Consider the following 24,365-nt stretch of genomic DNA (forward strand, 5'->3'; position numbering starts at 1 on the left):
ACTCCAGGACCTTGTTGACTACACACTTATCTTTTACTTTTTATTTAATATTAATTTCCTGTTCTTAATATCATGTTGTCCTTTTATTTTCTTTTTTCCATACACATTTGTCCTTCAAATGAATGTTTTCATTTTTCAGATTTTCTATTATGGTGAGTTGATAATTTAGTATTGGAAAACATCAGGGGCTATATTTCCTCTGACTTATGAAACATTTTTTTTACCTTGACCTTTTTGAAAGATTTTCCTGAATCTGTGTCCTTCAAATATTCTTAATACATCTCCAAAATTGCATAATTGAATTAGATAAACTTTCCAGGTAGTATAAAAAACTAAGAGAAATGAAGGAAAATGGTAAGAACAGACCAGACTGGAACTGCCATTTCAAATCCTTTTGCAAATATCAAGACATAATTTTATAGTAATATAGTCAAATTCCCTTAATTTTCATACCTATAACATCTATGTTTATTGTGCCAGAAAAGATTAAACAGGACAGCTAAAAACTATATTCATGAGTATTTGTTTAAAAATAATGGTTTCAGTCTTACCTTCTAAAAATTCTCATGGACCTTTGACCCGTGCCCTTCTAACAACACCCTTTGAGATGTCAACTTCCTGTGGAGCTTGGTCTTAGTCCATGTCTGTTGCTATAACAAAATACCTCAGACTGGGACATTTATAAAGGAAAGAAGTTTACTTAGCTCATGGTTCTAGAAGCTGGAAATTCAAGATTGGGTGGCCACATCTGGCTGAAATTCATATACAAGAGAATTATTAGGGAATGGCTTTGGATAAAAATACCTGTGGGAGAACAAGGGAAGCAATATGAAGCAGAGGGAGAGGGTAAACTATGAAATGGTCACACCAGCAGCTTCAGCCAATTCAGAGGGAGCTCTGAATCCAAGATGGCCTTTCAGAGGTACTCCACCTCAAGATAAGGAAATCATGCACTCGCACACCAGGATTAACCAATCATGTAGTGCAACCTTCTTTGGATAAGGGGAATGCAGCACTCTTTGACTAAGGGTAATTTCCAGGGAAGGCACAACTGTGACCTGTCTGCAGCTAAGACTCCAGGAAAATAGTGGAGAAAGTGATTCTCTTGTGAAAGAGCACCTGGGTTTAGTGTAGTATCCATAGTATACAGAGAGACCTATAATTGCATACCAAAATATTGTAAGAGAAAAATCAATTCACAGAAAAGGAAATTCTAATGGAAAAAATATGAAAAGATGCTCAACTTCATCAGAAGTTAGAATGGTTCAAATTAAGAGAAAAATATTACTTCCACTCATCAGATCCTATGTATTTCTAAAGACTGATAACACTGGTGATGAGAACACAGAGAAGTAGGCACTTCACATACTGCCAATAGGAATGTGTCTAAGAACATAACTGAACTGTATTTAATAGCATTTCAATGCAAAAGAAAGCTGAGCATGGTAATACGCAGCTATAATCCCAGCACTCAGGAGGCTAAGGCAAGAAAATCACAAGTTCAAGGTCAGCCTGAGCTATATACTATGACCCTATCTCAAAAAAAAGAAGATAAATGCAAATGAGAAGCCTGTTTGTCTCACATTATTTTAGAGATTTAATGCAATTCCAATGGAAACCCGAGAAAATTGTACAAATTGACAAGCTGATTCTAAACTTCTTATAGAAATGTAAAAGGTCCAAAATCAGAGGTAATTTTGAAAAACAAAAACACTTGGAACACTTGTATTACCAACAACAGTCCTTACGATAAAGAGACATGAATTAAAATTGAGTGGTATTTTATAAAGATATAAAGATAAGCTCAAAAACAGAGGATCCAGATCGTCATTTCTGTGATCACTGGACTTACAACAAAAGTGCCAACCACTGCAGTGTAGTGACAGTGAGTGTACTTTTCAATAGATAATGCTGGCTCAATTAATTGTATTACTATATAAAAAGTTCTTGACTGCTCCCTTGCCCTATAATTAAAATATGAACACTAAATGGGAGACAAACCTAGATGTTAAAGGCAAAACAATAATGTTTCTGGAATAGTACTGTCCAGCAGAACTTTCTGTGATGAGATAGAAACACCATGTCTCTGTGTTAACATAGTGGCCACTTGTGGTTATTGAAACTTGGCCAGTGTGACAAACTGAAGGTTTTGGTTTTTTGGGACTGGGTCTCACTATATAGCCCAGACTGGCATTGAACTTGAGATCCTCATGCCTCATCCTCCTCAATGCTGAGATTATAGGCATGTACCACCATATCAGGTTGAGAAACTGAATTTTTAATTTTATTTACTTTCAATGAACTTCAACTGAAATAGCCACATGTGGCTACCATAAAGGATATTGCAATTCCAGAAGGTGACAGAAGAATATCTGTGATAATTATTTGATGTGCCAGCTTGATTAGGCTGAATTCCCTTTCTAGTATGTTTTTGGATGAGAGGGAAGTGATTATATGGGAAATTCTCTTACCAGAGTTGAGGAGTAGAAACTGCAAAGCAGCTATTTTGTGGCATACGCATACCTCCCACTCAGTCAATCAAACACTCATCAGGGTGCAGCTGTAATGAGATTTTGAAGATGTGATTTAAGTCCATAATCAGTTGCGTTTAAGTTAATCAAAAGGGACATTATCTTTGTGGGCCTGTTTTAATCAGTTGAGAGACCTTTCAAAAAGGGCTTTGGCTTTCCCTTAGTTCAGACTGTAAATAACACCTGGGCTTGTACTTGCTCCTTTCCCCTTGGATCTTCCTTTCAAGCATAGCTCACACTGCACTATTCTAGCCTGCTAGTGAACTTCCCACCCTGCCTGAGTACTTGTGAAAAAGCATCAGTCTGAGCCCAGGGGGTACCAACCTGCTCATGATCCTGCCTTTCCATTTGCTCACTCTGCAGATTTTGAGCTTGCTTAACTAGTTTCTACAAAATACACTAAGGATGAAGGAAATGATTAGTCGATTGTACTCCATTGAAACTGACAACTCCTCTTTATCAAGGCAGTCCACTGAAACAATGGAATATCTGGCAAGGACCACATATTTTATATATAATCTAGAACTTATTTAAAAATTCCTCTAAATCAATAAAAAACAGAAAACCCATTTTGTTTTTGTTTTTCTTTTTTTTTATACTGGTGCCCTCCTTTTATCTTAACTTGCCTGCTTCCCTTGCAGCCATGTACCTAGTTTTATTTCTGGTTTGTGGAGATGTGGGAAAGTGGTGTCTGTCAGCATTAACCATCTTAAAAACTCCATTTCCTTTTTGTAATAACAAGATATTTTAACAGACATTTCATAAAAGAAACTATACAAATAACCAATGAAAAGAGACTCACTTTCATTAGTCATCAGGGAAGTATAGTCAGACCACAGTGAGATTCACACCAATCAGAATGGCTAAAATTAAAACATTAACAATAATAGTAAAGACTGAAAAATCTTACCATATCATGTGTTAACCAAGACATGGTGCTCCTTGTCTGGAACCATCATCTGCTATAGGAGTACAAAATGGTACAATCATTTGGACATAAGAGAAGTGTGTGTGTGTGTGTGTGTAGATGTTACTTTTATCATCTATGATTAGTGTTTTATCTGTTCTCTTAAGAATCTGCATACTCCAATGTCATGATTGTATTCTCCTATGGATTATTCTAGAACCTGTATAGCTTTAACATTTAGGTCTATGATCTGTATCAAATTAATTTCTATATATCTATGAAGTAAGGGGTCAAGGCTATAACTTTTTCCCATGCAGATACTCAGTTGCTCCAGATCCGCTCATTGAAGACTCCTCTATTGAATTGTACTGGCATCTCTAGTTTTTTATATCTTAAGTTGGAGTTTTGTTTTTGAAAAGAAAGTTGCATGAAAAGATACAGAGAATGATTCTTTTTTTTTGGTAAAAGACTTTGGAAAGTTTGGATAGCTTCATAAGAAAATCTAGAAAGGTACAAAAGTCATGCATTAAATGTTCCACATTGGCTACCTTGAACAGGGGCAGAAATGAAGGGATAAAGGAGCATATTGTGAACTATTTCTTTTTATGTCTCTGTTATTTGACTTGATATTATGCAATATCCATTTAATCTTCTAATTTTCCAAATATTTTTGGGGGGTGAGTACTGGGGATTGAGTTTAGAGTCTCCAACTTGCTAGGCAAATGCTCTACCACTTGAATAATATCCCCAGACCTTTTGCTTTTAGTTTGTTTTTCAAAGAGTATCTCACACTTTTGTATAGGATAGCCTCAGACTGCAATCCTCCTATTTTCACATCCCAAGTACTGGGATCACAGCTGTGTCCCACCAGGCCCAGCTTGTTATGGAGATAGGGTCTCACTAACTTTTTCTGGGGCTGGCTTTGAACCTTGATCCTCCTACCTCCATTTCCTGAGTAGTTAGGATGACAGGCATGTGCCACCACACCTAGCCCAAAGTTTTGATAAAAGAATAAAGCATGGCAAAGCAACAGAAGCAAAACATAGAATGTGACCTTTCTCTCCTTTGAAACTTGTGGAGGGTGAATTATGAAAAGCCTATGAGAATTGGACATAAGCAAGGCAAGATGCAGCTTAGTTGCTTTCATCTGTAGGCAAAGATAGGCACAGCCCTGGCCACAAACAGGGAAAAGCAGAACAGCTGCTCCTCCTAAGTTGTTTATGTTCAAAGAAGCAGAAACTAGGCTTCTCCTGTTACAATGTCACACCCCTCCCAGAGAGCCACTGCTCCACCTGTTTACTGCTGTCTATAAAAGGTCTGTTGAAGGAGGGCTTGAGGTGTTTTTCACTTTGGGTTTTCTCTTTGGGCTTTTTGGTGTGGGAAGCTTTTGAAGAGGAAAAGAGCTGCTAAAGGGAAATTGCTGGAGGGAAAGGAATTGCTAAAGAGGGTTGATAGAAAGTCTATACTGAGAACTTTAACATAGGTTTTAGGAAAACTAAGCTAAAGAAAGAACTTTAACATAGGCCTTAGAAAAGCTAAGCTAAAGAAAAGCCAAAGAAAGAACTTTACAGTGCATGTCTAAGGGCCGAGACTATTATTCAGGTTATTGTTGTTTGCAAGTCTGAGCACCAAGGCTTTAAGAAAGCTAAAAGGAGATGGGACAGTGCAAACCTGGGGACAAAAGACTTTAAGAGAGATTATGCTAAGAAATAGCTAAGAGAAAACATGGGACAGAGTGAGTCTAAGAAAAGAGGTTTCAAGCAAGGTTTTAAAGAGGACTTTAGAAGCAAGGTTTTAAAGAACTGCAAGGGAGTAAGGCCTTAAAGAATAAAGATAGAGAAAAGAAGCAATGAGGGTTGTGCGTCTCCACCAGAGCACCCAACATACCTGACCCCACTTTCTGTCTGTCTGTCTATCCTGTGTCTTTTCTGAATCTCCAGTCACCCCCAGTTAAGCCCAGTTAGGTTCAGTAATAACCAGGAGCAAGAGAAAACTTGCTTTTAACAAAGGAGAGAGCAAGAAAACAGTGCACCCTCCAGAAATTTCTCTTGTAGGCCCTAGCATCTTCTACCTTGTATCAAAGGTACTTGTCTGTTTGTCCTGGTTGTGTTATAATTGGATGAAAGAAGTTGAGCAAGCAGGGGGTTTTCCTCAGTTTGGCTCCTTTGGTGACATTTGTGAATTAGTTCTTTTATGGTAAATAATTATTTCCTTTGCATGAATTCTGGATTATTATATGACTCTCTTTCATTTTAAAATTTCACTATTAATAGGAATACAAGTCTTTTCAACTAGATACATAATGAGTTCAGAAGGCTAGCTTTGAACACAAGCACAGCCATTAACATGGAGTATACTTCTTAAATTCTAAAAGCCATGCTGAGGATTCATCTGTTTCTCTCTTTTAACTTTTGTATCTAATTAATCTTTGTCTGAAGGGCATGTTCCTGATATTCAAAAGCATGCCTCAGTGGTGCTAATGTGCAGTAGAGTGACCTTGAGTAAGAAAACAATTTTCACCTAGTCGTTTTCCAGCCAATTATCTCTAAAGGTACAGAGAAGAACTATATATTATGTTCTCCTCTTTCACAAGGGAAAGCATCAAGAAATTAATTTTGTTTCCTTAGGCCAGATTACAAACCTGTGGCATAATATATTATGGAAAGGAGGTACTGCTGATATGATTTCAATGTGTCTCTGAATTTTCAGGCACCCCAAGGGAATCTCTCAATATTGTCTAGTTGTATATAAAGTATGCTTAGTAAATAGGAAACAGCTAAAACAAGAACTTAACTATTGAGGTGGAAGTCTTTTTGAATACATTTAGAATTTTTACATATGCAGTATAGAAGTCAGTACTAATGAGAACTTAACCAAGTGACTGGTATCTTGAATCTCAAAGAAGGAACACAAGTTGGCAAGAAATTGTTTCAATAAGTTAAAAGGTTCAGAGCAATAAAAAGCAACATCTACAATGCTATGCTTTTGTCTTACAATTAGCACCAACACTAGGGACACAAGAAAGCAGCAAAAAAATTGAAAATTCACAGCTCAGTAAAATTGTTTTGGAAAATAAAAATTTTAAACTGTGTCCTCCAAGTGCACAGTTAAATCATGGAAGGTCTTGCAGGTCTTGCTTCATAGTCAGTGATGAGTAGGTATTAAAGTGTCATATGATCAGACAAGTGTTTTAATAGATAACTTGGTAGTGAGTCCCCAGTATTGCCAAAAATAAGCAAACAAACAAGTAAAGAAAAGTTACCTCAACTGGGGGTGTAGCCCAATGCACTTACCCAGCATGTGTGAGTCTCTGGATTCCATCCCCAGCACCCAATAAATACATAAATAAATAAATCCATCAAAGGAAAAATACCAGATAAAATCACTATGAATGTCCAAAAGGAACTTGACAAAATTCAACACCTATTACTGATCAAACACCTAGCTTAATAAAAAAATAATAATTACAAGAATGCTAATTTAATTTACACTATTCTAGGTATTATCATACTATATATTTCACAAACTTTTAAATGCATAAACTATTTAATCCTCACAATGAAGACCATGGCAAAACTATTTCTGAAGCATATGGTATTTTTATGAAGTAGATAAGCATATGGTATTTTTATGAAGTAGGTAATTCAATATATACAAGGCAGAGGGCTGCATGGAGGAAGTAAGTGAGGCTAGAAATAAAGGCTGGGCTTTTATCAGGGAAGTTCTTGAATATCTTGCTAAGGAGTTACACAATATCTTACGAGGCAGAGTGAGTCCAAACAGAACCAGAATGGGACTAGATCTTCTTGTTGAAGAAAGATGAATCCATGAAAGGGGATGCACAATGTGAACACTGCTACAGATGCCACAAAGACTTTTTTTTTCCTTTTGGGGTGCTGGGGATCAAACTCAGGGCTTCACCATGGTGGGCAAGTGCTCTATCACCAAGGTATACCCCTCGTGCTAGTAAAACCTCTTAATTAAATCAGATAAGAGAAATAGCACTTATATAACAGCTGAAATACTGCTTTTACTGTATGCTCTAAAACTACCTTACTATATTCTTGTATATTATATAGTTAAGCTATTTATGTTGCAATTATTATGAGCCATGCACTGTTCTAAACACTTTTTCAATTTTTAATGTATTTTAGTGAACTTAAGTTTAGTGTCACAACTTAATTGTGACAAAGCCCTGTGAGGCAGTGTTATTATTGCCATGATAGTCAGATAAGGAAATCAGTGCTGAAAGTGTAAGTAGCTTGCTCTGTCACACAGCATATAATTGGCAGAGCAAGAATTTTAACCAGGATAATTCCTTTCCTTAAATGATATGCATTCTAAACCAAAGGCCCACATCATGTTTGATAGTAAAAAAGTCAACAAATTCTCATTAAAGTACAAACAAGATAAGGATACCTATTATTGATACCTATCATCGTCAGAAATATTTATTATGCTGTGCAAGTACTAGTCAGTGCAAATACAGATAGCAGGAATAAGATATAAGAGGAATAAATGCTGAAAAGAAGCAAAAGAATTTCATCATTTTGTAAATGTTGCTTATTTCTTAAGCAATAAGAAAACTCAGGTAGCCATCCATAAAATTAATAAAATTAGTGTATAAAATGATATCTATCATTACACAAATAAAAATCACTTAGAAAATTCAAAAGGTCAGTGTGCTTTAACCATAGACCTCCAGGAACACACTTTGAGTTTATTGTAAAGAGAATCGCATCCTAAGGGGACATCTCAGAAAAAGGCATTACAAAAGGACTTACAGGATTTGGGCTGTGTCTGGTGCTTTAGGACTAGAGTTCAAGAGGGAGGGGCTTTTCCTGAGGGTTGCATGCTCTCAGGAAGCTTGGATAATTCTGTGATCATTTTATACATCTCTGGAAAGAGGGAAGATTAGAATGAGTTCAAAACTCTAGTTGGTAAACAAACAAAAAAGACCAGCCACTCATGGGATCCCTGTTTCTTGTTTTGATTCGGTAGAGTTTATGTTTTCATCTGTGTTCAAACATGATTACACAGTGCTCTAGCATTTGTCTTGATCCATCAGGGTCGCTAAGTGACATTGTCTGATGTTGATGTTATGTTGTAGGGGAGTCAACACTTTACCACTACCCTCTTAGGGTTTTATCAGCTGAGCCTAAGAATTAAACTGACATAAGATGTATTAACAGGAGACAAGCTTACATATCTGTGTGATGTATGTTTTATGTGACATGGGAATCCTCATATGGAAACGAAGACCCAGAGAAGTGCAAAGTCTACATGCTTTTATATTATGTTGGACAAAGAGAGCCAATTGCAGAGAAATAACTAAACTGGTAGGCTATAGGAAGGTAGAAATTTTTTTTAATTTTATTCATATGTGCATACAATGTTTGGGTTATTTCTCCCCTCTTCCCCCCACCCCCTCCCTTACCTATCTCACCCCTCCTTCTCCCCTTCTACCCCCTCGCTTCCAGGCAGAAACTATTTTGCCCTTATCTTTAATTTTGTTGAAGAGAGAGTATAATCAATAATAGGAAGGACCAAGGGTTTTTGCTAGTTGAGATAAGGATAGCTATACAGGGAGTTGACTCGCATTCCTTTCCTGCCCATGTGTGTTAACTTTCTAAATTAATTCTTCTTGAACTAACCTTTTTTCTAGCTCCCGGTCCCCTTCTCCTATTGGCCTCTGACACTGTAAAGTATCTGCATTAGTTTCTCTGCATTGAGGGCAACAAATGCTATCTAGTTTTTTGGATGTCTTACCTATCCTCATACCTCCCTTGTGTGCTCTTGCTTTATCATGTGATCAAAGTCCAATCCCCTTGTTGTGTTTACCCTTGATCTAATGTTCTCCGCATATGAGGGAGAACATACGATTTTTGGTCTTTTGGGCCAGGCTAACCTCGCTCAGAATGATGTTCTCCAGTTCCATCCATTTACTTGTGGATGATAAGATTTCATTCTTTTTCATGGCTGCATAAAATTCCATTGTGTATAAATACCACATTTTCTTAATCCATTCGTCAGTAGTGGGGCATCTTGGCTGTTTCCATAACTTGGCTATTGTGAATAGGGCTGCAATAAACATGGGTGTGCAGGTAGCTCTAGAGTAACCTGAGTCACATTCTCTTGAGTATATCCCCAAGAGTGGTACTGCTGGATCATATGGTAGATCTATGTTTAGATTTTTAAGAAGCCTCCAAATTTTTTTTTCAGAGTGGTTGTACTAGTTTGCATTCCCACCAGCATTGTAAAAGGGTTCCTTTTTCCCCACATCCTCGCCAACACTTGTTGTTAGTGGTGTTGCTAATGATGGCTATTCTAACAGGAGTGAGGTGTGGTTTTAATTTGCATTTCCTTTATTGCTAGAGATGGTGAGCATTTTTTCATGTGTTTTTTGGCCATTTGAGTTTCTTCTTTTGAGAAGTCAGAGAGATCTCCCATGCTCATGGATTGGTAGAATCAACATAGTAAAAATGTCTATACTCCCAAAAGCAATCTACATGTTTAATGCAATTCCCATCAAAATCCTAATACATTCATCAAAGAGATTGAAAAGTCAACCTATAAATTTGTTTGGAAACACAAGAGGCCACGAATAGCCAAGGTAATACTCAATAAAAAGAACAATGCAGGAGGTATCACAATACCTGACTTCAAACTATATTATAAAGCAATAGCAATAAAAACAGCATGGTACTGGCACAAAAACAGACAGGTTGGAATTATTTTAACAAGGTCTGTTGGTATACAGTTCTGTTGGTTTCAGTTTCTCACATCTGATGGTAAAAATATTACTTTCCTTTTGTATAGTAAGGGCATCTTCCATGTGTGGCTTTTATCTTTCACTTTCAGGAAGAAAATGGGGAGGGTCAGAGTGCCCTTCTTGTACCTGCTGTTTGTTCTTAAGGACCTTTAGTTCAAAATAAATTTTATCCCAAAGTGGCATATTTGGGGATGATATATTGTGTTTCCCTTCATTTTTTTTATTTTTTGTTTCGTTTATGTTCAACAGGAAAGGACAGGCCAGTTCCCAGATATAAGGGCTGCTTTTCCCTTTCTCAAAAGGAATAAAAGATCCTACATATAATGCTATTATACAAATTGAAATATGCTGAGGAGGCAGGCATGTTGGAGTCAACTTGTGATCCCAACACTAGGAGGTAAAGACAGAAGGATCAAGAATTCAAGGCTGGGCTACATAGCAAGACCCTGTCTCAAAACAAGCAAACAAAAATTTACACTTGGGAACAACTTACACTTGGGAAATAACTCGCAAAACAGGAATGCAATTAGGAAGGAGTTCACAAAGTGACTACGCTGCAGGCAAGTGGTGGCTATGACTTTCTAATAATTTGTTAAGCTAGATATTTATGGTCTTTTCACTTTTCTCTATGTGTTATAGTTCACAATTTTTAAATTTATTCATTTTAATAGTTATTCAATTTAAATTTGGTAGGTTTAAATTTATTTAAATATATTTATTTAGATATAGACTTTCTAGAAAGAACCACTGTTTATAAATAGTAAAAAAGCAAGTAGAATACAAACTATGAAGAAGAGTGGACCCAAGATCAAACTTTTAGAAAATCCAATATTTAATTTTATGTTGAGTGAGACAAGCCTATGAAGGAGACAGTGAACAGGTGGCCAAAGAGATGGAGGAAACTTGGAGTGTCACAGAGCCTGTGGTAGAGCGAATAATGCCCCTTTACCCCACAAACATCCATGACTTAATCCAAGGAACCTATCAATGTCACCTAATATGGCAAAAGGGATTTTGCAGATGTGATTAAGTTAAAAATTTTGTGATTGGGAGATCAGCCTGAATTATCTGGATGGTGGAAACTATAATCACAAGAGTCCTTATAAGAGGAAGGCAGGAACAAATTTGACTACAGAACAAACTGCAGTGGAACAAATGAAGCAAAATGTTGCATAGCTGATGTTGACAATGGAAAAAAGAGGTCATGAGCCAAAGAAGGCAGCCTTCAGAAGTCAGGACTCTTAGAACTTTCTGGGGGAACCCGACCTTACTGACACTTTAATATCAGTACAGTAAGAATGTGTGTTACCTTAAGCCACCAAGTTGGTGGTCATTTGTTATAGCAGTCATAGAAAACCAATACAGAATCTGATACAAGAGTTTCCTACAGGAGCATGTTAGGCAACACTGCCACGTGCTGTTGAGATGCAAGTCTTATGTCTGTTACGTTTAGAAATGCGGAGGATGTTACTGCCATCCTTAGCTGTTTTAGTTGAACGAGGGGACCAGATGCCAGATGGGAGTGGAGGGAACCAAGAGTAGGAGGAGAGGAAAGCCTTCTATATTCTGAAATCACCACTGGAAAGAACTGGAAAGAAATGAGCATCTGAAGTAGCAGAGACATTGTTCCCTATTTCCTGCCATTCTGTACTATTGGAAAGAATAACAAAGGTCTTCACTTAAAAATAGGAAAATAAAAAAGAGGCAGAGATTTGGATGATGGAGGTTTGAGGCCAGCCTAGGCAAAATGTTAGCAAGATCCTGTTTCAACAAACTGGCTTGATGGTACATACCTGTAATCCCAACTGCTTGGGAGGTATAAGCAGGAGGACTGTAGTCCAAGGCCATCCTGGAGGGGAGGGGAAACTAAAGCAACTAAGGCTGGGGGCATGGCTCAAGTCATAGAATGCCTGCCTATCAAGCATGAAGCCCGAGTTCAAAAAAGTATCACCCCCCCCAAAAAAAAGATTGTTTTAAGTGGTATAAATAAAAGAGAATTATTGAAAGAGCCAAATGAGGATAAGATACTTTCTTGCTTAGGTGACTGAGTAGGTAGGAGTAACTTTTATTTGTTTTTGTGGTGCTGTTATGAAACACAGGACCTTGTGCATGCTAGACAAGTCCTCTACCATCGAACTATACTTCCAGGCCAGAAGTATCTTTAATCTCCATAGAAAACAGAGGACCCAGAGGGTCTGCATTATTTGTTCATGTTTTCTGTGTTCATCTTCTTTACCCCATCAAGTCACAAACTTTTGAGGATAGAGATGTTTAGTTTACATTGGCTATGCCATTGCTTACCCAATGCAGATTCCTGGACCAAAATCTGCAGACAAACATTCCCTTGAGGGCCAGGCACTTGCACTGCAAGAATTTCTGTATGCTCAGTCCTGTGCTTTATGTTGTGCAGGGTGCAGGATACACAGAATATTTCATGTCTGTGGAACTGAGGTCCCAGCCACATCTTGGCACCTCAGAAGCATGAGCTAGTTTTGAAAAGGAAGATGAAACAAGGACTGGTAAATCTGATGAAGATACAGAGGCTTGCCCTAATAAACATAGTTAGACAGAAAGAAATCCACTGTCCAAAGTGGGTGGCATGTTCAAGAAAATTCCAGATATTCTAACTTTGGAGACCCAGGGTTAGACTTTGGGTAAGGTCTTTGGGAAACTCCAGTTTGAAAGTGAAGTATTATAGGTTAGTTGAGGGTAAGTTGAATTACATTATGTATCTGAACACTAGCCATTCAAAGGCTGATCTCCAAAAGTGGTGGAAAATATAGAAAGTGAGGTCCAGTAACTCAGGAGAAGTTGACAGGAATTTAATAGGACCTGGAAGAGCCCACATAAGTGATGGGTGAATTCAGGAGTCTGTAGGGAGAACTCAAACTGTTGGGATTAGAGGACAATACACATCTCTAGAGTGTTAGTCAGACTTTTATCACTGTGACCAAACACGTGAGAGAAACCATTTAAATTTAAAGGATTTCTTTTGACTCACAGTTTCAGAGGTTTTAGTCCATAGTCTGCTGGCTCCACTGTTTCTGGGTTGTGATGAGGCAGAACATCAGAGTGCAAGGATGTGGAACAGTAGAATTGCTCGCCTCATGGTGATCAGGAAGCAGAGAGTGCCAGAAAGGGGCCAGGACACAATACCCTTCAAAAACACTCCCCCCCAGTGACCTATGTCCTCCAAACAGGCCCCACCACCTACCACCTCCCAATAATGCCACCAAGTCATGAATCCATCAGTGGATTAATCCACTGAAGGCAAAGCCCTCATAATCCAATCTTCTGTCAATGCTTGGACCCACCAACTGGAGAGCAAACCATCAACACATGAGCCTTTTGGGGGATATTTTGTATCCAAAGCACAACACCAAGCATACCTGTGGCTGAGTGTATGGCCTTAGAACTTAATTCTAACTTCCTCTCAATGCTTGCACTGAAGTTTAACATATGTTTGGTATCCAGGATTAACTGAAGGCCTGAGACCAAATTTTTCCCAAAAGGAAACCTACCAACGGTTACAGGATGTTGAGCAGGTAAAGGAAAAATTGAGAGAGGAGTAGTGGAGCAAATAATGACTCCCAGAAGGTGTTTAGATTCAGATTGAGGAAAGAACTCCAACACTCCTGTGAAAAATTACAATGGTACCTGACCGCACAGGTAGTGATCAATTTCTATCACAATGCATTCTTGTATTTCTAGGGGCAGAGCATGTAAGTCCTAAAACAGGTTATCTTAGAACAATGTGCTAATTTGACTGTGTTTCTCACCAAGAATGTGATATAAAATAAATTGTAAATATGAACACCAATATGTTACAGAACCAAAGATTCAACAACTACAACCACCCATAAAAATTTAAAAGAGCAAAATTATGTGCCAAGTCCTATACAATAGGTGTTAATATACTGTACACATTAATTACCCAAAAGGGAATCCAATATACATAAAGAATACATGCAACATACAAAAATACAACCCCTGTGAATCATAAATTTGACCTAAATGCTTATGCTAAGTCTAATAAACACTAATTAAACATTTAGTTAACAGTAATTTCATGTGCTTTTTCTTGGCCATACTGGGATTTGAACTCATTATCTCATACTTGCTAGACAGCCACTCTACCACTTGAGCCATTCCACCAGCCCTGGTTTGTATTGGGCATTTTGAAGATAGAGTCTCAAGAACTGTTTGCCCAGGCTGGCTTCGAACCACAGTTGTCCTGATCTCTGACTCCTGAATAGCTAGGGTTACAATCATGCACTTTCTTTAAAAATTAAAGGGATTTAAGGGGGATGATTTAGCTGACTCCTTCCTGAAACAATATCTAGGATCACTTAAAAAGATATCTTTCTTTTATTATTGATAAACTTTGTAATAGTATACTAATGTGTTGAAAATTATCTTACTGTCCTTATGGATGACTTAACAAGAGTCAACTGATAAGATTTAATTCAATATATGTTTTCAATATCTATTAAAGATTGGGCCCAATGTTAAGTTTTAAAAACATAGTGAGGATAGGACATACCTGAGTTTGCAGTTCCCCAGCATCAACATCTTCTGGTTACCTCTCTACTTGGAGCATTCGATGTTACAGCATTCTCATTTGCATCTCTCTCTATACCACTAAGCTGTGAGTTACTTGGCACAAGGACCTCCTTCTTTTACCTACATATCTTCATCTCCCAGCAGTGTGCCTGGCACAGAGTAAAAATCAATGACTTTTTATTGAACTTCTGAATATATACTTCCTATGTCTTTTAAATACTATTTTCAAAGCCAGGAGAGATGCAGTATGATTGATTTTACTTACCCTTTACTCTTTAGGCAATTCATGGATATAGAGTCAACTGTTCAGTCTCTAGCCAAATTAATCAGACACGTTACCAAAGTAGTGATGATGGGAAAGAGAGGGAAAAAAAGTCCAAATTGTTGTTAAAGTCCTCTTTCTTAGTGTTCACAGTCACAGAGAAGAGAAAGCTATTGACAGCTATTAGAAGGACTTCACACTTCATTGGAAAACCATAAAAAACAATTACCAGGTCTTTGGCACAGATATTTCAAGAGGAGCTTCAAAACATCTCTCACAGAATTGCTAAGACAGGCATAAAAGTGGAAACCCATTGTCTGCTTTTGCCTTTTATACTTGGATTTTGACAGAAAGACTCCAAAAGACTAGGTAAAGTGAGAGAGAATAGAGGCACTGGTGTTAATTAGGAAGACGATTTTACTGGGACTCATCAAAAGACAGGATTACATTAGAATTAGTGCCTACAACCATGGGCAGTCAGTAGTGGAGCCACCATGTTAACTTAGGCTTGATGAAAGGTAGAACACTGAGCTGTGAACATGAGAGGATGAGCAGAAGTAAGGACAATAGTCTAAATGTGGATTTTGTTGTCATTTTGAGACAAGGTCTTGCTATGTAGTCCAGGGTGGCCTTGAGCTTGAAGTCCTACTGCTTCTGCCTGCTAGTGCTGGCGCTACAGGCGTGAATAGGCATGAATTTTTAAGAGATTCGCCTTTTCCCTGGGCAATGAATAACCCAACCTACATGCAAATGGTCATGTACTGCATACATGTCCTCTGATAGGTTAGATACATAGGATAGGGAAAAATCAAGAAAAACATGGATTAGGGTCCTGAGACAATTTAATTTTTTTTTCAGTTAAAATTATATTCCAGTGAGGTGACTGTAGTTCACAATAACAAAATATGTATTTTATGAAGAACTGGAAGAGCTTGAAGGCTCCAGACATTAAGAAATAAGGAAAAGGAAATCAGCTACCCTGATTGTAACAGGTACTTAAAAACTGCTTTTGCTGGAAAGCACCGACTCCTTATTTGGGCCCTCAAGTTAACTGAGAGCAGGAGAAAAGCCTGTCATCCTGGCCTCCATTTCGTATCTGTGTCCTTTGCTCTGAGCCATCCTCTCCTGCAGTCACCTGGCAGCCATCTCGGAATCCAGGAAGGGCAGGACTGATGGATAAACATTCTGTGACAGGAGACAAAGCCACCCCTGCCAGGTAGTAATGACTCATTGTAACAAGGCCTTGCCTGATCCATCCTGAGACACGGAGCCACCCACCGCTTGTGGCTGTCACCTATGACCACTTGAATCTCCTGTGATGGGAACTGTTTAATAACTGTGCGCCCCTCCCCCTGCTCCCAGCTCTTCCTTCTCCATTTAAACCTACAGCAAATGTCTGCACGGGGAAGATGGGCCCCTTCCATGGCGCTGTGCCACGTCAGTTAAATGTCCTCTCTCTGACCTCCACTGTTACTCGTCTCTTGGCGTAATGGGGCGAGTGGCTGGACCTGACAAATGACAGGGGCCTAAAACTCCTGTAATGTAGTTTGATCAGTATGTACTGCATACATGTGTTGAAATATTATACTTACCCCATAAAAATGTTCAGGCATCATGTTAATTTAAAAAATTGTATTACAAGTATGGACTTTTAGTTAACATAAAAAAAAACAGTGCTGAGGCAACCAAATTTTGTGTGTAAATCACAATTCAAATATTTTGTAACTGCTACTTGTACACATATCACCTGGAAGTTAGTCCTTGACCATAGCCAATAAGAACTCATGTGAGAGTTTGCATGCTGAAGTGTGTGCTGGCCTTCCCACGTGTGGGCTAATGAGAAGGTTAATTTCAGGTTAATTAGATGGGGTGTGGGAGATGAGCAAGCTTTCTCAGCAGCAGACTCAGCAAAATCCTAGGAACCTGGAGAAAAAAGCAGTGAAATGTGGACAGGGAGTTTCCCTTATTCTCCTTCTAATTTGTACAAATCTTAGCATTGAACTTCTGAGACTTCGGGCCATCTTTAAAAAGGCCAAAGCGTTTCCCAGGCTCTGGAGATAAAATGTGGCATCTGTACCTGGGGCAAGGCAGTTAATCTCATTATAGAATAATCACAAGTGTTCATCAAATAGGATTCCCAGCAATTCCCAGTCCTTCATGGCCTTTGAAACTCCGGATAGTTGGATAGTTACTCATTTGGAACAGAAGGAGCCTACATCTCTTACAGGTTTTGGCTTTTCTTCCCCAGGGCTAAAACATGCTGTGTTGCTACACACCATACTCATCCTTGGTCTCGGACTAGGCAAGCTAGCTCAGCAGGCCAGCTAAATCAGCCATGAGAAAAGCCAAGGGGAAAGGACAGCAATAAAGACACTGACCTAAGGGATGCTGCCATCAGACAACACTAAGCTAGAAAGCAGCCTATTACATCTCCAGGCTCCAAATACTTTTTGAATCTTTTCAAAAAGGCTGTCCTTTATTTATGCTCATTTTCACACACAAAAAAATCAGGTCTTTTTTTCTCTTAATTTTCTGCTTACCAATTCCTTTGCCCATTATTGTGGGTTTTTTGTTGTTGTTGTTGTTTTTTGCATCCCACATGCGCTTTCTGGATTCTTACTAAAGCACATCCTTCCATTCTTTCTGCAAGGTCTTAGGGATAGTAAGTTCTCCTATCATATGACTCCAGTGCATTTATTTGACACAGAATTCTAGTATAATAAATATTTCCGTCAATACTTAGGAAATAATATTCTTCTGTCATAACTGGTCAAAAGTTTACTGCCTGTCTTAGGTGAACACTCTTTTATCCTTGACTACTTTAAATTTTTTTCCCTTTGTCTTGGTTCTGCACATTTATGATAAGGTATCTAGATATAGTTTTATTTTTATTCTGCCTGAGACGCAGCATGAAATTTTAGTTTCTGTTTTTTCCTTGACTCAATCAACAATATTTTCCTTTAATTTCCAGGAAATAGGGTTTTTCTAATTATATTTTTAATATACCTAGTTTTATTGTACTGGAGAGGTATGTATATGCGTGTGTGTGTGAGTGTGTGTGTGATTTCTTCTTCATGACTCTTTAATGGCTACTTAAAGAGGTTCGTTGTGTATTTTCAGAAGTCTTAGATCTTATTATGTTTAGCTTTTGCATCACCCAAAAACAGGTGGACCATAATTAAATTGGGTAACTTGAAGAGAGATTAGTAAAGGGATAATTTACAATGGTATAGGCAGAATAGAGGGAAAACACAAGGCATAGAGCAGTAACTCAAATAAGTACTTGTTTGGGGGAGCACTGACACATCTATGCCTGAAGGTAAAAGAGGGGCATGGCTATGGACCTTGAGACAGAAAGAATGTATAAAAAGGGCCATTTGACAAGAGCTGTGGCTCCTGTGGAAGGAGGCAGCCAACTGGCAGAAACTCAACAGGGAAAGAGACATGGAGATAAATAACCTGATTTCATTCTTCTGCATGCTGTTCTACTACCTTCTGTGCTCCCCATTGACTGAACCTAGCCAGAAGCCAGAGGCAAGGGAACCCAGTGTTGTGGATTTACAGTGAGTTCAGCTTCCTAGGATAGAAGAGGAGAATGTGCACCTGGACGAACACATTGGAGATCCAGTACAGGTCTTCTATAGTCTTCCTCATGCCTTAACATCTACTTTGGAACGTGAGAGTACATTTCAAGTTTCTCACTGGTAATGAGTTTTTGCTTATTGCTCTCTCTAGTAGTTTTAAGTTAAAATGATCTTCTGCAATGTGATCTCTATATTGTCATTGTGATTTCTATACTTAGCTTTACAAAGTGCTTTTTTTCTAATTTGATAAGTTTGTCTCAAAATTTCACACAATAGTAAAATCACCACCCTCTTTCTTTTTGTTTGTATTTGCCTAGTGTACATTTATGAACTCTTTTAACTTTTCTGAATAAATCATTTTATGTGTCTACTTTATGAATCTACCCAGAATTGTTTTAATACAGAAATTTAGCTCATTTAGACTTGTTTGTTGCAGTGCTGGAAGTCAGACCCAGAGCCTTGTACATGCTCTCTACCACTGAGCAATATCCCAACTCATTTTGATGCAATAACATTTAATCTTAGGGTAATTTATAATTGTTTTAGTCTTTTACTATAAGGACTATTCATATTTTTAGGAAGATCTATTATACTAATGGTATCTTTGTAACTGTACTCAATTTCATTTTATGTACTTTATTTATATTACAAAATTATAAAAGAAAACTTTGAAATGTGGTGTGTTCATTTTTCTTATTAAAATAATAGCTATGTTTTAACATAGTCTTAATGATTATGTAGAGAATGCCTGAATAATAGTTGTTGACATAATTAACTTACTGAAATTTTACACTTAGCCTATTTTCTATTAAAAATAAAGCTTTTGCCTCTGTTGAATTAAGCCAATTTGATGATACCTGTCCACGTGAAAGTGGGTCTCTTCACCACTCAGTCCACTGACTCATGTGTGAATCTCCTCTAGAAACATCCTCACAGAAATACCCAGAAGTTGGACTGGGGATGTAGCTCAGTGGTGGAGTGCTTGCCTAGCATGTGTGATGCCCTGGGTTCCATCCCCAGTACTGCAAAACCAACCAACTAACAACAACTAAAAGTTAAACAAAACAACATTAGAAACACCCAGAAGTAATGCTTATCAGTTCTCTAAGTATTCCTTAATACAGTCAAACTAACATCTAAACTTAACTGGTACAGTACATCTTTGTCATGTGTGACTACTGATGTTTCCACCTGGTTGGCTTAGTAGTTAGCTAATCTTTAGACATCTTTTATTTCCTTTTTTCTTTTTTTATGTTTTTGTGAGACAAGATCTTGTTATGTAGCCCAGGCTCCCCTCAAACTCACTATGTAGCCCAGGCTAAATTCAAACTCCAACTCATGATGCTTCTGCCTCAGGTTAATTTCTAGGCCTCTGAAAAAACTGAGTTGGCTCATTTTTGCAAGTTTTCTCATTGCTTTTATGGAGGAGAAAGCTTTGGGAAGCTCTTCTTTGCCATTTTACTTCTGTATAAATTTATATAATACCCTTAATCTTCCACTTCTCTTATTTACTGAATTTGAGCAATGAAAAGTTATTTGTTCTTCCTTTTTCTTTTTCTTTGCTTCACTTCTACTATTCAATTTCAGTTAATTATATTATGTTTTTGTTTACCATTTATATTTAACTATGCTTATGCTTCTGTGACTTCATTTGCAACTTGAAATTATCTCCTTGGACTCACAGCAATTACAGATGAAGCAATTAGATATGTACAATGCTCCCTACTTTCTTTCTCCTTCCCCCAATCAATTTAAGCTAGTTATATTGTCTTAATTTGGGTTCCCTCAGAGGCAGACCAGGAGACAATGATCTAAGTATAACTGCTTTATTTGTGAAGGGTAACAAATGCCAATAAGGAAGTAGGAGAGACAAAAAGCAACCAATAAAAGAAGTAGTAAGTCAGCTCACTGGGTAGGTGACTAAAGCTTAATCTTGTGAGGAAATTTAAGGGAAGATTATGGTACACATGCCTCATAGTTATCTCTCCAAGGGTCAAGGGATCTAAGGTAATTATTCACCACCTCACATCAATCATTTGCTGAGGGTTTCTCCGAAGAAGCTGAAGTGGAAAGGCAGCCGTGATACAGATGAGGCACTGACAGTCTTTTCTATGGGCAACATACTACTAAAGAGCCAACAATGCAAAGGAGAATTCACAAATATGATTCTATAATAATTTAAGAGGAATAAAAAATGAAAAACCAACATAGCCACACCAAAGCAGTGCTTTGAGAGAAATTTATACCTGTAAATACCTATGTTAAAGAAGAAGATCTCAAATCAATAACCTAACCCAGTGCCTTAAGAAATTCTAGTGAGAGGAAAGGGCTGGGGTGTGGTTGAAGTGGCAAAAGGCCTGGCTAGCAAGCAAGAGACCCTGAGTTCATTCCCCAGTACCTCCAAAACAAAAAGACAAAACAATAACAAAAGAAATTCTAATGAGATGAGAAAACTAAGCCCAATGCAAGCGGGATGGAAATAATAAAAATCAAAAGAGAGATGATTGGAAGAATAGAAAATCAATTTAGAGATCAATAAAACCAAAGGCTGGTTTTATGCATGAAAGAATATAAATCACTATTATTGTAATACAAATAAAATGATTATATGGAAATGCTACAAACAATTGTATGACAACAAATTCAATGACTTTGATATAATGGGAAAATTAGTAAAAAGACACACACTACTGAAACTGACTCAAGAATAAATAGGCAATGTGAATAAGCCTGTAACAACTGAAGAAAACATATCAATAATTTTCAGTATGTACAAATGTATGTCAATTAGTGAAAATAATAAAAACAAATTCTCACAAAGAAAAGCTAAGCTCCAGATGGCTATACCTGTGAACTCTATAGATGTTTAAAGATTAGCACCAATTCTTCACAAGGTCTTAATAAAAGAGAAGAAAAGAGAACACTTCCCAAGTCATTCTGTGAGGCCAGAATTATCCAACACTGAATACAGACAAAAACATAAAAAGAAACCAATATACGAAGAATTCACAAGAAAACTACAAATCAATCTCCTCAAACACAAATATCCTTAACAAAATATAAGAAAATCAAATTCAGTAACATACAAAGTAAATTTTACTATAGGACCAATGGAGTTTATCACAGGAATTCATGGTTGGTTTAATATACACAAATTAATAATTGTAACTCATGATATTGATTGAATAAACTACATATACCCCCCCCACACACACATATGCACACAGAAACGTGATAATGGGAAAAATGGAGGATTTGAAAAAATCTAGTACATTCTCATGATAAAAACATTCATAAAACTAGGAAAAGAAACTTCCTTACTCCATTAAAGAGATTACGAAAAACCCACAGCCAACATCATACTTAATGGCAGAGACTAAATGCTTTCTTCCTAACATAAGGACCAATACAAAGATATATGCTTTTGCCACTTCTCTTCAACATTGTACTAGAAGGTCTAGTCAGACCAGTTAGGGAAAAAAATAAAGTTAAAAAAGGCATCAAAATTGGAAGAAAACAAGTAAAATTAACTTTATTCACAGGTGATATAATCTCATAGGAAACCCTAAAGACTCTATAAAAAGCTATTAGAACTAATCAAAGTTTTCTGCAAAGTTGCAAAATACAAGATGAACAAATAAATGTTTGCTACATTACTATATGCTGAAAATGAACAACCAGAGAAAGAAAATAAGAGAAAAAAATTCCATCTACAATAAACAAAAGCTACATGGAGTAACTTAACCCAATAGGTGCAGTTCTGTGATGAAAACTCCAACACATTGCTTAGAAAAGTGAAAGAAGACCTAAACAAATGGGAGGTAATGCAAATCTACAATTTTGTTTTTCTCTCTGCTAAAGAGACATTTTCTCAGATTATAAAAGGTTTTTCGTTACTTATTGAGCAATTTGCCTAACAAAAATTCTATGTCTTATGTAAATAATTTCCTGAAGTCTAGAAATCTCCATTAGCTGCCCTCTGGACTCAAACACTGGATTTCCAGCCAATAATCTCTGCTTTTCTTTTGTTTTCATAGAAATTCTCCTCATTGCATGCCTGTCTGGGTGCTTGCACCATCCAGCAAATATCCTCCACCAAGCAAGAGAGGGACTTACATTGTTTAAAAGAAAGAAGAGACATTCTTCTTTCCTATGACCAAGAGGGAGAACTGACTTAACTTTAATCAGGCCCCCTTGGATTAGTAGGCAAATCCAATTTCTTTCCCCAACTGCAAGATTCCATTGCATTGGCCCCTGTACCTATCCCCTATTGAAAAGGGTCTTCTTTAAGGTCTCTAAAAAGTATCATGAACAATTTTTTTCTTTAATAGCAGCTATCTATTTTGCTCACTATTATCTCCATCCTTGTGTCTTTATATGACATGATGCTGTGCCTGGCACATAGTAGGTATGACAAAAGTGTTCACCGGATGAGTACTAAATAATAGATAATAAGGAATTGGGAGAATGAGATTTTTGAGTGGAGAAAAGGAGGCTCTAGAGCCGTTACAGTCAGTTACAATTTATCAAATCAGTCACATGGACATATATGGAACTTAGAGGTGTTACAAAGAATGACTTTGGAACATTTTCTGTCCTTCACAGGCCTCGTTTTTTCACATGCAGCAATATTCTTTGAAAAGCAGAAAGGAAATTAAGATCCAGTTTCACATTTTCCCCTCCAGGAAGCATTCAGAAGAATTTTTTCCTTCTGATAACATTTCACTTCCTCTTCTCTCCCTCAAGGTCTTCTGCATTTTAGAACACAAAAGCAAAAGCATGAAAGAACCATAAAACTTTTACAAGGGTCTTGAGTACCTTAAGCTCAAGTTGCCCTATATTCTCCAAAGCCCTACTAACTTTAGGAACTCTGCAATTAGTTTAAAACACTGTTATTCATCCCAGAAAAAGAATGCTTGATACCATACTCTTTGAAAAAGCCGTATTGTATAGTAAGGGCTTTAGGGATGCAAAAGCTAACAGTCAAGGATAAAGGAAAACCTTCTGATGTGGCAGAAAAAAGAAAAAATACACCATTATTCAGAAATACTTCTGGCTATCTCTTTAAAAACCCTAACTGAAAGGCATTTCAGACCAGCGCACAGGCAGTTTGTCTTGCTGGCTGGTAGACACAGCGGGCTTGTGTGTGTTTGGCTGAAACAACAGGATGTTTAGGGAGATGCCAATTCCAGTACATTGGTATTTTGCTTTTGTGTGTTCACAGCACCCACTCCCACATGCTGTGATCCGAATATTCAGGCTGCTGGATATAGAATGACTCAACGATCCAGCAGGTCTTGCATGCTCAGAGCTCATCGTTTAGTAACTCAATGGCAATTTAGGCTACTGTAGAAGCACTGTGATTTGTGATGTACCTATTACATGGGCCACAAACAAAATCATTTAAGAACAAAATCACTGAGCATTAGAGTTTGGTTGCACATGGTTGAAAGCATAATCCCTTTTCACTCAGCACTTGTTAATTTTCTGCTTAATGAAAGTTGTTCTAAGAAAAACCCAAACTTTGAGGCCTTGTCATCAAAGGAACAATTCTCAATCTAAACACAGAGGGATATGTCTCACTACCAGAAGCCTAAAAGTTAGAAAAAACCAGCCATCTTTCCAACATACTTCTCTCTACACAATTCACTGTTACTGTCTTATGACAAGAGCTGGGTAGATCTCTCTCTCTCTCTCTCTCTTGCACACACACACACACACAAAGACACACACACACATACACACT

Source organism: Castor canadensis, chromosome X (genome assembly GCF_047511655.1).
Source record: "Castor canadensis chromosome X, mCasCan1.hap1v2, whole genome shotgun sequence".
NCBI lineage: Eukaryota > Metazoa > Chordata > Mammalia > Rodentia > Castoridae > Castor > Castor canadensis.